The sequence below is a fragment of the Heloderma suspectum genome, chromosome 8 (genome assembly GCF_057233095.1).
Source record: "Heloderma suspectum isolate Gila_16-S chromosome 8, 16-S_ref, whole genome shotgun sequence".
In the NCBI taxonomy this organism is placed as follows: Eukaryota; Metazoa; Chordata; class Lepidosauria; order Squamata; family Helodermatidae; genus Heloderma; species Heloderma suspectum.
The window spans coordinates 3,437,957-3,452,407 of record NC_139465.1 but is presented as its reverse complement, the minus strand read 5'-3'; the positions used below and the strand labels follow the sequence as shown (position 1 = coordinate 3,452,407).

Below are 14,451 nucleotides of genomic sequence, written 5' to 3'. Positions count from 1 at the left end.
GTTTCCCAGCTTTCGTGCACTCCCCCCCCCCCAGTATAAAAGGTTGGAATGCCTCTCAGATGGCTCAGTGAGTGGGAGTAAAAGCTTGAAGCTAAAGTATGCTGGTATTCTGGCCACACCCCTTTTGCCTTTGTCCCACCCCTTTTGCCTTTAGCTCCACTGGAATGCGGCCCCCAAGAGCATCTCCGAAATGGAATTTGGCCCTCAGGCTGAAAGAGGTTCAACACCCCTAGTCTAGCCCACAGCACCTCTTCAAGGTTTGGGGCTGAAATCCCTCTGCTGTGGATTTATTGATGACATTGTCATTATCATTATCCCACCTTTCCTCCAACCGGCTTAGAGGAACACACATGAGTCCCCACCTCCCAGTTTAACCTCACGACACCCCTATGCGGTAAATTAGGCTGAGAGTATGTGACTGGCCAACAGTCACTTCACAATGGCAGCTTTGTACCTGGGCCTCCCAAGTCCTAGTCCAACACGCTAACCACTACACCGCAGTGCCTCTCTGACTAAGGACTGAAAGTGGGGCCCTCCACATGCAGGGTGTGTGCTCCATGATGGAGCTACCAAACTGTCCTCTCCTCTCCTTCCACCAGGTTGCCACGGGAGTCAGAAATGCCTCCCCAGCCTCTCTCTCTCTCTGCTTTTCTACCCCTTCGTCTTGCCACAGGTGGTCCTGTCCCCGAGCCATATGTCACGAATTAAGCAAACGCTCAATCCCAAAATGTGGGAATGGAAACAAATGGAAGAAACGAGCAAAGCAGAGGTCCGATCTTGCAGTCCCGGCCTGGGCTCCCCAGCTTGCTGAGAAGCTGAAGGCACCAGGCAGTGCGCTGGGTGGGCAGTGCCAGCTAAGCTGAGGCTGCAAGGCGGACAGGAGCCACCAGTATCCGTTGGAGATGGATTGGTGCAAGCTCCAGAAACAAACCAAAGTGAAATGCAGTCTGTGTGTGGTGGGTGTGTAGAAGAGGGAATGATGCATTCCCATTGCTGGAGGGAAAGATGCATTCCCATTGCTTCGGGGTGTCACTTCGTTCCTACTCGCTTCCTATGCCCTCTCTCTGATTCCTCACCACTTCACTTAATATAGAGCATCCCCCCGCCACCTGCTTTCATCCTGTTTCCTCTCTCTCTCTTATGTAGTTATTCCTCAATTTTACAAACTGCCCTTCTTCCCCAAGGGATCCCAGGACAGAATATGCAACATTACAGACAAACACACAAATCCAATATATAAAACCACAGCACATTAAAAGGCCAAATTAAAACAGCAACCCTTCAACCAGCGAGACAAACCAGAACACAACAATCCATTCTGTTTGAAAATAATCCAGAATCTAAGGTAAAATTCTGAAATATTAAAATGCTTGGCCAAAATTTTAATTTGGTGCCAAAAAGACAACAAAGTCAGTGGCAATTGGTATCTCCCTTGAGAGGGCATTCCAAAGTCAGGGTGCCACAACGGGGAAGCCCCCTCCTTTTGGAAATGCGTAGTGTATGTCTCCCACTGATGGTGTTCAGAGAAGGGCCTCCTCTTGTGGAGGCTGGTGCCTCCAGTATCGGGGGGGGGAGGGATCCAGTCTGGGTTTCAGTCAGAACCAGTCAGAACTCTAAATGAGTTTAAATGCCAGGCACCATTCTGAATTTGCAACCCTGCTCAGAGGGTGCCATGTTGTGTGAAACCGGCCACTGAGGGTTATTAGAGGTTAAGCAACCCTCGCATAACCCTTCGATATGTGAGGGTTGTTTAGCCCTCAAATACCCCTCGGTGGCTGGGTTTGCACAACATGGCAACCCCCGAGCAGGGGTACTGAAAATGCTCCCGGCATAAACCACAGCTCATCGGGGTTAAACAACCCCCAACGAGCCCAGAGTGTCCTGTGAATTCGGTCACTGGCTGCATTTCTGCCAGGGTGGCCACTTATGCGTTTCCAAAAAAGAGAAGATGAATTGCCAAAAAAGAGGACAACAACTTGCATGATATTTGCATATGCTAAATCACACATATACGTAGATGCAGACTTGGAAATAATAACTATTTAAATAGAAATACAATACATCTCACCTAGTGGAGAAGGCTGACCAGGTGACCTGCGGCTGTCCAGGGGCTCTCGGTGGATGGGCAGCTTCAGGGCCCCTGTGGCTCTCCCTTCCCACGGCTCTTTGGCTTCCAGCCAGACTTGGACTGGGCAGCCCTTCAAATGGAGGGAGGTCCTCCAGCAGCCCCTCAAATAGAGGACCGCCCTGGGAAAAGTCAGATGCCTGCCCACCCTAGCTTTAGGGAACTGTTTTGTTCCACACGGCTTTTCATGGTTTTTAAACTCTGCTCTCTGATTTGTTTTTGTTTTTTTGATGTTCTCTTCTGTTTTAATTGGACGTTTTGATATGTATTATTGTGTTTTAAAATGTATATTGCCATGGGAACCTTTGGGGGCTAAATGGCAGTTACACACACGCACACACACCACACACGTACTCCTCCTCCTCTTACTATAAAGCCTTTTAAGTTCTTGTGGCTACGTATGTTCACATCCGTCCTTTCCTAACTTTGTTTTTCCCTCCCCTCCATTCCATTTCCTCTGTTATCTCCCCATCTATCAAATTTAAACTATAACTCCTTCAGGACAGAGACCTGTCTTGTAAATGTACTCTGATGATAACCCTGCATTGAATAACAATAAACCTCCTTAAAATGGCTTGGTATCTTCTTCCCTCTGTCTCCTTCTGTTTGAGGCACATTAGACAAGGCAGCTGACAATGACACAGGGGAAGCTGGTGGTGTCTTGGGAGAGGGCCTTTTTGGTGGTGGCTCCCCATCTGTGCAACTCTCTCCCCAGCAAAGCTCACATGAACCCTCTGCTGCTCTCTTTCCAGGTCTAAGGCAACCCCCCCGCCCCTTCCCTCTATTGTTGTGAGGTTTGCTTTTGCTGCTTTTATCTGCTGTTTTAATCTTGTTATTTTATTGTATTTCATATTGTTGACTGATTTTGTTGAAGCTTGTGTGAACAGGCTTGGAAAATGTAATTGAAGGAAAGGATAGAAATTAAACAAGAACAAGGATTGTCACATGATCAGGAACCTCCTAAATACCTCCCAACACTCCAGGCAGAAAGAGGGGTGTGAAAAAAGCTGTGGCTCAGTGGTGGAGAAGGTTCCCGATTCAAACACCAGCAGCATCTCAAGGTAGGATGGAAATACTCCTGCCTGAATCCCTGGAGAGCTGCTGCCAGTCAGTGCTGGGCCAGCAACAGCCTGACTCTGTATAAGGCAGATTCGTACATTGGTTCCCTGTCTGCATGAGCCCCCGGACTGCCATAAAGAAGAAAGATGAAATAAAATACAACTTGAAAAAACTATTTATGAAGTGCCATATCTCATTTTAGTGCAGCCGTATCTCATTTTAGAAAGTAATTTGGTCCCCAGGGGTTGGAAATTGTTCTGTATCCTCAGAAAACAGTGCTGGGAACAGTCCGGGATGTGCCAGCTGTTGGGGAGATGAGCCAAGCCACTGAGCCAAGCGCTCCTGGTAGGACTCGGGAGCCTGATTTCAATGCTCGTGGTTGTGGACACAACCCTGCACACAGCTGGCCACCTTCCAGCTTCGCCTCCCGATTTCAGTGAGCTCCCCTTCCCCAAGAGTCTTCAGGGGCTCGTGCCCTCAATTCCTTATTGTGGCACACACCCGTCTGTTCTAAGGCCAGGATCACAGCAGCCAGACATGGCGTGATGGGCACTCAAACTGGAACCATCTGCGGGCTGCCGCAAATCGCAGAGGGGGTGGGGGGAGTTGTTGAAGTAAGGGGGAGATCGACGTCCCCACTGTGAGGCTTCTCCTCATTTGCTTAAAGTAGGCCTTGTAACAGCTGGACTAAACAGTCTGCTTCCCCTTCCTGACGCTTACATTTTACTGAGAGGCATCGAGGTTCAGACTGAACTATATCATGTTATTACTTCACTTTCTGCGGGGTCGAAACCTGGCACAGGAGTTCTGGGGCAGACCTCTGCTAGGCCTCATCTCACACCAAGTGCCGCCCCTTTCCTGCCACTCGACCACGGAGGCTCAGGTCCGGGGTTTTTCCCCTCATCCACCTTACAGATCAGCCTTCCCTGACGAGGTGCCCTCCACATGTTTCGGATGACAGCTCCCATCATCTCTGCTCACTGGCCAGCACTGATGGCTGTTGTCACTCAAAAATGTCTGGAGGGCAAAAGGTTGGGGAAGGCTGCCATAGAGCAGCCCAGGCCAACAAAGCTTTCTTCACCCAGCGCTGTTTCCAGGGAGAGGCAAAGTGGGCAGCCAGTCGCCTAGTGTGCCAAGACACCCAGCGTGCCAGGCGCCCCTGGGGAACCAACCACAGTAGTAGCTGGGCAAAGCTGGGTATGCAATACAGGAAAGCACTGGGTTGGCCAGTGCAGGCTGCAGCCACAGGCCGTCTGAAATCCCAAGATTTTCCCAAGTGCGAGAGGAATGAGCTGAAGCAATCAGCTAACTAACTTTGGGGGCTGCGCAGCCAATTTGCACAAGTGAAAATGTGAAAGTGGGTTCCATGTTGCAGGCTGGAAATTGAGGTGGGTCTCGGGTCTGGACAGGTTGAAGACCACTGGTTTGAGAACATCAGAAGAGCCCTGCTGGATCAAACCAAGGGTCCATCTAGTCCATAATTCTGTTCTCACAGTGGCCAACCAGCTGTCGACCGGGAACCCACAAGCAGGGCATGAGCACAACAGCACCTTCCCACCCATGTTCCCCAGCAACTGGTGTACATAAGCTCACTGGCTCTGGTACTGGAGGGAGCACATAGCCTTCAAGTCTAGTAGCCATTAATAGCCTTTTCCTCCAGGAATTTGTCTAACCCCCCTCTAAAGCCATCCAAATTGGTGGCCATCAACACATCCTGTGGTAGAGAATTCCATAGTTTAACTCAGCGCTGTGTGAAGAAGCCCTTCCTTTTCTCTGTCCTGAATCTCCCACCAATCAGCTTCATGGGATGACCCCGGGTTCTAAAGGATGCAAATATTATGTTCTAAACAAATGTTTAAAGCACTGTACAGTACAGTGACACTGATAAACGCTACCGTGTTAAAGAAAGAAATTAAAAATGGAAGATATCAATATCCCAAGAAATTCATGTCCCCTGCCCCCCAAAACCCATTTCATGTTGTTAAGGAATAGCGGCAGCCTGGGGGAGGCCAAAACTCTCTAAGACAGCCCTGCCTTCAAACTCTCTCTCCCTGCTCACAACCACCCAAGTCCTTGCCCCATGGATCCCTGACCTCAAATCTATTTCTCAGGGCTCTAGATCCCTCCCACAGAGCCCTGAATGTCCATTGGTGCCAATCAAAGGGTTTTCCCCTCAGCTTCATTGCCATGCAGGGGACAATTTTCAAGGGGAATTGCAGCTGGGGGGTGGAGGATTAACTCCCCCCTTCCCACATGCCCCCTCAAAAACCCTTTCCCTGCATGGCAATGAAGCTTACAAAAACACACATCCTTTTTCTTTTGGTTGGGGATGATCTGTATCAAAGAACAAATTAATTGAAGAAATATTTTATTTGAGATGGTTTACATGAGAATTTAATTGACTTGCTTTATCTCCTGTGAAATTTAAATAAATAGTCATAATTATTTCTGAATGTGCATATAGAGATATAAATTAGCATATGCAGATTTTATGCAGATTTGCATCCTATGGGCCTAGGCCCTGAATCTTTGAAGTGCCTGGCGGTACTCCTGCACTCAAGCCAGATTCCTCTTGCTGGAGTTAAGTTTATTCCATTGCTACCTCAGTCTTTCATGGGTCTCAGTTCTTTCCAGCATTGGTCTGGACAGTGTCAACGGGAAAGTGCGCAAGGGTACAATCCAGCTGGCAGGGGAATGCTGGGGGGATTACACACTAATTGTCTCCTCTCATTTACATCAGAAATAAACTGGAATCCTGACCCATTCCAAATCAACTGGGAATGAATGTCCCTCTAGTTGTGCCTACAACACACACACATACACACACATTCATGCAGCAACTCAGCCTCTGCACCCAACAGCTGGATTTCATTCATTTCTCAGTCTATCAGCAAGGCAGAGGGAGCTACCTTATAAATAGCCATTATGTCATTGAGAAAATAGAAACTCTCACCCACAAAGTCTGACTCCATCCCGCAACACGCACCCTCTTCGTTAGTTCCTCCAATGGTTCATCATTTGCTTTGCTATTGCAACAGCTACACCCAACTGCATTCCTTATCAGGGGCTTGCTAAGCCTGGGCTCAGGGACCCCTGCCCTCGCATGGATTGCCCAGGGCCCTGGATCTATTCCACAGAGTGTCCACTGATCTCAATGGAAGGGTTTCCTTTCTCAGCTTAGTTATCATGCCAGGGGCAATTTTCAAGTGAGATTGTACCTGGGGAGGGAAGGGATAACTCTCCCATCTCTACATGCTGCACCTGCCCCCTCCTGCCACATCCCCCTCCACATGGCAATTAAGCTGGGGGGGGGGTGAACCCTTCCATTGCTGCCAAGGGAAAGTTTGGGCCCTGAATATTGTAAGTGCCTAGCAATGCCTCTGTTCCTTACCATTACAAGTGGAAAGAGAAAGGATGGAGGCCCAGTTCCCCTGGACAGGCCTTGAAACATTGAGGGAGGAGGCATGGATTGGTGGTAGTAGAGATGGCACATTGTTACTTCTTCACATATAGCACAGACTTAAATGATAGAATTCACTTCCACAAGATGTAGCAATGGCCACCAATTTGGATGGCTTTAAAAGGGGACTGGACAATTTCATGGAGGAGAAGGCTATCAGTAGCTACTAGTCCTGATGGCTATCTGCTACCTCCAGTATCAAAGGCAGTATGCCTGTGTACACCAGTCACTGGGGAACATGGGTGGGAGGGTGCTGTTGCACTCGTGTCCTGCTTGTGGGCTTCCTGTGGGCAGCCGGTTGGCCACCGTGTGAACAGCATGCTGGACTAGATGGACCCTGGGTCTGATCCAGCCTCAGGGCTCTTCTGATGTTCTTCCGGCAGACTGCATGACCAGGTTTGGTTTGGACATGGTCTGGTTAAAGTGAACCACGTTCTTTATCCCTTCAACTCCTCTCCCCTCTCTACCAGTGCTGCACGCCACTATGTCGCGTGAAGTGGTCCAGAGGTTTGGGCAGCAGCAACGTCCAGAAGGGAGGGGGAAGCAGCTGTGTCAGTCTTTTGCAGCAAAAGCAACCAAGAGACTTGTAGCACCTTAAAGACTAATACATTTATTTTTAATAAACAAAAAGCTTTCATGGACAAGAGCCTACTTCATGAGACGAATATCCAGGTAGGCATGATTCATTCACATATCATCTACATACTGTGGAGTCAACCAGAAGACTGTGAGCTCACTGGGCAAGGACTGGAACCAAAATCTTCTCTGTACATTAGGGGTATCGAAACCCTTTCAGCCCGAGGGCGGAAGTCAATTTTGGAGATGCTCTCAGGGGCCAAATTCCAGTGGTGGGTGGGGCCAGAGGCAAAAAGTGTGGGCCCAAAATACAGAGTAAAAACCAGGATGCTTGTTTTATGGAGTGATGAAAGGATATCATGATATGATGGCATGGTGCACGTGAAGAGTCAAAAGGATCCCAAACACCATTGCCTCCAAATCACTGCATCAGAACAGAACCTTCCTGGAATCACTGCATCAGGATAGAACCTTCCTGGAAATCAACTCCCCAACACAGCATGCAAACTTCAGCAAGCCCAATACACAAGCCTCTTCCAGGGGTCTGGAAATACAGGGCCGGCCCTACCATTAGACAGGCGGAGGCAGGCGCCTCAGGCAGCTGATTTTGAGCATAATGAAAGGGCAGCAAATTGTTACATATTTCATTATTTTTTAAAATTTGTATTTTGTACTGTATTTTTAGTGCCAAGAAGCGGGAAGAGGCACCTGTGGGATTTAATGGTTCAGGTGTCAAAATAACTTGACTGGTGCTTGGGCACTCTGAATCTTGATTTGGGGAGGGGGGCAGGCACAATTTGCTGTAAAGCCTCAGGCAGCAAAACGTCTTGGGCTGGCCCCTGGGTAATACTTTTCTCAAGAATTGTCTCTTTACGATAGACATTTCCACTGTAATGCAGAAAAACACAGAGACGCTTGTATTTAGATGCCATCCGTTTACACATTTGTGGTCATGCATCTTAGTTCCCGGATATTGCCATCTTTAGTGTTTTAGCTGCCAGTCATGGCACAATCTTTTTACAACTGTAAATCCATGAAATAAAATAACCAGTGATATGGCTATCCCCAGGCCTATGGTGAAAACAAATGGTAAGTTACTACCAAACAGTCAAGAAGTGACGACACCCTACATTTCAAGGGGGCTCCATCCAGCGGAGGCTGGTGGCCACAGTGTCAGGGCCTGCACTGGTTCCATCCAAACCTTGGTCAGGCTTTTCCCGTTTCCTGTCTAACCGTTCACTGCAGCTCCCAACCTTAAAGATCTGCTCATTGCAGATTGCAGCCACTCAGTTAAAATGCTTCCTTCCATGCTAATTAGCATATGACCAATCTTTGAGCCATGAATGGAGCAGCGATCAGTCCTTATAATGCCTTCTCATGGTAGAGCAGCCTTCTCCAACCGGGCGCCCTGTGGCTAGAAGTGATGGAAATTGCTGTCCCACGCATCTGGACAACACCAGTTTGGGGAAGCCTGTTGAAGAGGCGGCATCCAGCAGATCACGTGGCAAGTCCTTTTAGGGCACAATCCCATGCATGTTTAGATGGAAAAAAGTCCTACAACTCCCAGCATTGGCTGGGGAATGCTGGGAGTTGTAGGATTTTTTTCCATCTAAACATGCATAGGATTGCACCCTTACTTGCTCTTCTTAAACAATAAGTGGCAATCCAGTCTCCTTGGACTGCAGCTTCTGGTGTATCAATCTGTTTGCAACATCCAGATTCAATTCCTCCGGCTAACAAAAAGCCCCAGGAAGCTCCAGCAGCTCTGTAACGCAAACAGTCATGCTGCTGTCTGCCCTCCCAAAAACAAGTACGCTTTGGCAGATGAGTTCCAGTTTTAAGTAGGCACAAATTCAAGCACAGATACCACAGCCTGTAGACACACGGCAAGAAGAGAGGGCGTGGATGTATTCAATAGGTACAGTTGGAGGGGATGCAGGTGACGTGGCTTCAACCCACATGGCCCCAATCCGGAGAAAGCAAATTGTATTCAGTGGTGCAACTAGGATCCCTCCCAAACGACCCCCCAGAAAGCGGCAGGTGATGGGAGCATCAGAGTAGCAGAAGCGAACTCCATTGTATTCCTGTGGTCTTGATGGTGCAATGATTTAAGGGAGTTTAAAATGCAAAACCGCACATGCTCAGATTTTTTTTAAAAAAAAATCAGGGTTGGCAAACCATTTTGTTGCTATTGTTCTAACATGCCAGAAATGCAGAAGCAGTTATAAAGTATGGAATGGCGGTTAGGGGCAAGGAGGAATGTTGTCTGTGTGTGTCGCAACTGAAACAATACACAAGGCCACCTGAAGCCCCCCTCACCCTACGGTCATTAAATCCTGACTGATATATGGAACTTAAGTGCAAAAAACTTTTCTCTGGATTGAGGCCTATGAACATCTGAAAGGGGGTGGGGAGTGTTAGTAGGATGGGGGCAACCTGCTTGTTCCAACTGGCACTTCCAAATCCCAGCAAGAGGTTTTTGAGCAATCTGGATCAGCCAAAGCCCCTCCCATTCCAACCCATTCATTTCTATGGGACTTGCACAGGAAAATGTCCTAGTGATGGTTTTTTCTCACAGCTTTCAACAACACTTTCTGTTCAAGAGAAGATTTTGCTGAAAGTGCTTGCAGGTTTGGGAGGTGGGGCAGGGGCAGGGTGGAAGAAATCCACTCCCTTTGTTCTTTTAATGTCTAGAACTTGAGAGTTGTGAACATGCACCCCGATCCTGCACAAATGCGCAGGTAGATCATTTACTGAGTCTGCAAAGCATCTAATCTTCTACAGCAGTTCATGCCACAGACACAGGCTCCAGACAAAGCCACTAATAGTGTGCAACCTACATTGTTTTCTGGGGCTCTCCCCTGTTTTGCCCCAGAAGTCATTTTCAATTATGGGGCTCAGCCCAGAGAACCAGAAAGTAATAATAAAGAAGAAAATGCCTCTGAGCATAGGCAAAATGAATCCGCCCCATTGCCATAGTCACCAGGGATTATGGAGTCAAAAGAGACAAATACCATATAATTCTGAGCACCAGGACAATCCACTTTGGAAACTGATGGTAGCTGATGTGATGGACCAACACACACACACGTGTGTATCTTAAGCGCATAAATGTATGAACTCTGCCAAGTCATAACTGGAGAGATTCATCATGCTCACACTCTACTGCATCCCCCCACCCCACCCTGCTTACTCACACACAACTGGTGTATGATTTCTAAAATGAGAGGTACTGGGGCTTAAGACTGTCTGGATGTCACATTTTCTGACCTGGAAGTTCCACATCTCAGAATGGGCCTGGGAGCTGCTTTGGCCCAGACAGGTGTGAGGAGAATAGAACAACATCAGAAGAGCGGTGCTGGATCAGACCAGAGGCCTTTCTAGTCCAGCGTTCTGTTCCCATTGTGGCCAAACAGCTGCCCCACAGTGAAGCCCACAAGTAGGACAGGAGTGCAACAGAACCCTCCCACTCGTGTTCCTGAGCACAGTGCCTCTGACAGTAGAGGTAATACTCTGCATGCTGTCAGGGGCACTTCTTTCTTTACATTCATGTACACTAGGGCTCAACCTGGGGGCAAATCTAGCTATGTGAATGCACCACAAATTCTGCAGTGAACAGCTCCAAACTGGAGTCTGTTTGTCAACCTTTTCCTTGGTCAGGGTGGTGGTACCATTAAAAAAACAAACACATGCATTAAGCGTCTTATTAGGGGCTGGATCATTATTCAGCCAGGAGGGCAGCTCTCCGGAACATCATCCACCAATCATTCCCTAAAAATGAAATTCCCCGGACTCAGCTTGGATGACCCAGCTCCTTCAGCAAGTGTGACCAGAGACAGGAAAGGGAGGCAGCTGCAATATTGTGGATGCCATTAAGCAGGCTTTCCAAACCTGGTGCCCTCCATAGCTGGCTGGGGATTCTGGGAGCTGTAGTCCAACACATCTGGAGGGCACCAGGTTGGGGAAGCCTGCTATTAAGTCTGCCAGACTGAGCGGCAGGCCAAGGGGGCAAGATGTGCCAGGAGGCTCTTCTGCATAAGCCCCAATGAAACGAAGGGGGCGTCTGCAGAGGAGCGCTGTTGCGCACCTCCGCTCGTTTCCACAGGGGTTCTGCAGGAGAACTTCCCAGGGAAAACGCCGCCCCTTGTTCTGACTCAGTGTCTCTGGACAATGGCTCCAAGAGTAACATCTGAAACCACATCTAGAGGGTCTCACAAAATGCTGATTTAAAACTGCACCTCACCTCTCCCCCTCGCTAGCCCACCCCTATGGTCTTCCATCTCTTCCATATAGCCCATATGGTCTTCCATCTCTACAGGGGGTGATTTGGCAGATCCTGACGCTGAAAAGCCTGGCGGAGGAGGGCCCCCCGGCAACCTGCAGGTTTGGGTCAGTGTCTCCCACCACGCCCTTTCATCTTCCTGACAAACCCTCTGCACGGCTTTTCCACACCGCACCTGCCTGCCTGTGCTCGCTTGGGCGTTTAGGCCGAAGGGCCAGCCCTGGCCAGGCCAGGCGAGGACGGGGGCTCCGCGGGAGCGTGGGCCGGGCAAACAAAGGCATCCGTCGAGGGCGCGCGTGTGTGGAAGGGGTCCAACGCCGGCACGGGCGGGGGACCTCCTCTCTGGGGCACTTTCGCCGCTCTGACTTCGGGCAGCGAAGGGAACTTCGGCGTCCCTCTTCCTCTGCGGAGATGGAGCTGTTCTCCCCCAGCGAGGGCAAATCACCTTCGCTTCCACGTCGCGTCGATGGCGATCGGGCGACCGCCTCGGCGGCGCGCTTGGGCTCTGGCTTTGGCACCCGAGCGCCCGCTGTTTTTTAGCAAAGCGCGCAAGGGCCACACGGGTGAGGGCACGATCTGTCCGCCTCCTCCCCCAAAGAGCCGCCCGCCGCCCCGCCCCGGCGGTCCACTCTACCGGCCAGCCGAGGAGGCGAACGCAAGCCACGGCCGGGCCACCGGGCAGTTTGAGAAGGCAGGAGGCGCGCACCTTCCCCGCCCCATCAGGCTGTGCCTGTTTCTAGTTTCTGCCTCCTCCCAGTCCGTACAGCCGTCCGGGGCTCTTTGGCGCAGGGCACGGCTTTGCCAGCCCTTGGGGAGGGCGAGACAGGCTGCTAGACTCCTCCCGTCCTGGGCAGCCTGAAAGCGCGCGGCGCGGAGCCCCTGGCGACCTCCCCAAGCGGCGCGCGCTGAGGCTCCGGAGGAGCACATCTGGCCACATGCTTCTCTGCCTCCCTCTCCACACACACCCACACTCCTCCGTCTTTGTTTGGAAGTGGCAGGATTACGGGTGGCGGTACTATCCAGGGGGTCCCTCCCAGATGAGAGCCGGACCAGAGAAGATGGAAGCGGATCCCTCCGTCTTTTCAGGTAGTTGAAAGAATTCACACACACCCTCCACCGCACACACCACAAACATTCCGGGCTGGGTGTGTGTGTGTGTGTGTGTGAGGACAAGTGTGAAATCCAGAGGCCAAGAAATAGATTGCCTCCCCCCCCTCCCTTCGCCGCAGAACCTTCCCCCCAAAGGTCAAAATGACAAAGACACGAGGAAGACTTGAAAGGGAGTGGGGATCCCCCCCCCCAATCCACGACATTTCTAGAAAGGCATTAGATGAGGCGACTACCCCCCCCCATCTCAATGTTCCCCATCGCCGCAGCTCTAAAGCCAGCTTGGTTAGAAGAGAACTTACAGTCCTGAGGTCGGTGGCGGGGTGAGGTAATAGTCCCAGGAGAAGCCAAGGAACGCGGCGAAGCGTCGGGCAAGTCCCGGAGAACAAAACAAAACACAAAAAAGGGCGGGGGGCAATTAATCCAAAAGGGGTTCCCGGGCCTCGGGTCCCGCGAGGCTAGTCGCGCTCGAGGGGCGGGCTGGGCTGGGCTACGGCGGGAGCGCCCCAAGTCCCGGGGACGGCCGAGCGCTGCGCCGGGTGCGCCCTCGACGCCTCCGCGCCTGCCCGTGCCGGGAGAGCAGTCGCGCTTTTCTCCCGAGCCGCTACGACCCGGGGCTCCTGGCCGCGAAGCGGCGTCGGGGAGAAGCGTGCGGGGGCGGCGGCGCTGGGACAGTCCCCGCGGCTCTCCGGCTCTTTGGTAAGTGGCGCTTCCTGCGCCCGAGTCCCCCGTTCACCTGCTGCCGTCGCCGCCCTCCGCGTGCCCAGGCAGACGCCCCGCTGCTGTTGGACGTGGCATCTTCGTCGCCCCCTCAGGCCCTCGGGGGCTCCCGCCTCCCAGTCGGGGCCGCGGGGCTGAGGCCAGCCAGACGCGCCTCCCAGGGCAGGCAGGGCGCACGGGGCGGCTGGACACGGGATCGGCGGGGTCCCTCCCTCGACGGCGCCGCGCCTTGCTCTCGTCGCCGTCCTCCTCCTCGGGCTGCCTTCGAGCTACTGCAGCCGCCGTCTCCTCCTCGGCTCGTCCCTCCGGTGTGCCATCTGGCGAGGGACCCCCGCCCACCCGCGCCAATGCCCTCTCCTTTCCTCGCGAGCTCTCGCACGGGCGCGCCGTCCGGCAAACACGGCCCCTCGCCCGGCTCTTTCCCGAGGCCCCCAAACCTCCGGGGGCTGCCCGCCCCCCGCAGTGGCAGCCCGCGGCGAGCGGGGCTCTGATCCGGAGAGCGGTGGACGAGCGCTGCTCCGGAAGGGGCTTCCGAGGAGAGCCTGTGGCGGGGCAGCGAACCCCCGCCCTTCCCCTCTCCCTCCAGCCCAGGCGAGCGCGCTGCGCGGGAGGGAAGCCTCCTCCGCTCCCCCCGCCGGCTCGCCCCTTCTCTCAGTGCCTGCGAGCGCCGGGCTCCGGGCTTCTCCGGCGAGGCGACGGCTCTCGGGCTGCCTGGGGCATGGCGGGCGCAGGCGAGCTGCTTCGGCCGGCCGGCCGGCAAGCCTGGCGGGGCGCGCGGGCGGCTCCGCGGGGGAGGCAGCGGGCGGCAGCCCCCCAGCCCGCCTTCCTGCCTCCGCTGGCGGCGGCGGCGGCGGCTGCTGCTGCTCCCGCTCCCGCTCCGATTGAGCCCAGCCCAGCCCCGCGCGCCGCGCTCCTCCTCGCGGGGCTGCGGCGCCTGCCTGGGCAGCAGCGCGCCTGCCGGGTGCTGCGGCCGAGGCGGAGGGCTGGCTCAGCGCGGGACTCCCGCCGCTCCCGGCAGGGGGCGCTCCGCTCCCGCGGCAACGCCCGCCGCCCGCCCCCCCCCCCCGGCAGCCCGGCGAGGCGAGCGAGCGAGCGAGATCCGCCGCCGCCGCCGCCTCGCTC

General features: G+C 53.0%; 1 protein-coding gene across 7 annotated transcripts in view; it reads right to left on the bottom strand.

Annotated features, from left to right (window-relative positions):
* CBFA2T3 (CBFA2/RUNX1 partner transcriptional co-repressor 3) overlaps window positions 1-14,218 on the bottom strand; it is an 83,266-nt gene extending 69,048 nt beyond the window's left edge. For 5 of the 7 annotated variants that reach the window (XM_084812746.1, XM_084812748.1, XM_084812749.1 and 2 more), the window contains exon 1: window positions 12,912-12,992. The gene's annotated coding sequence lies outside the window, so the exon portion shown is untranslated. Of the gene's footprint in view, window positions 1-12,911 lie in introns of all 7 variants that reach the window. The other 2 variants (XM_084812752.1, XM_084812747.1) reach the window with 2 other exon arrangements.
* Window positions 14,219-14,451: the final 233 nt, after the last annotated feature.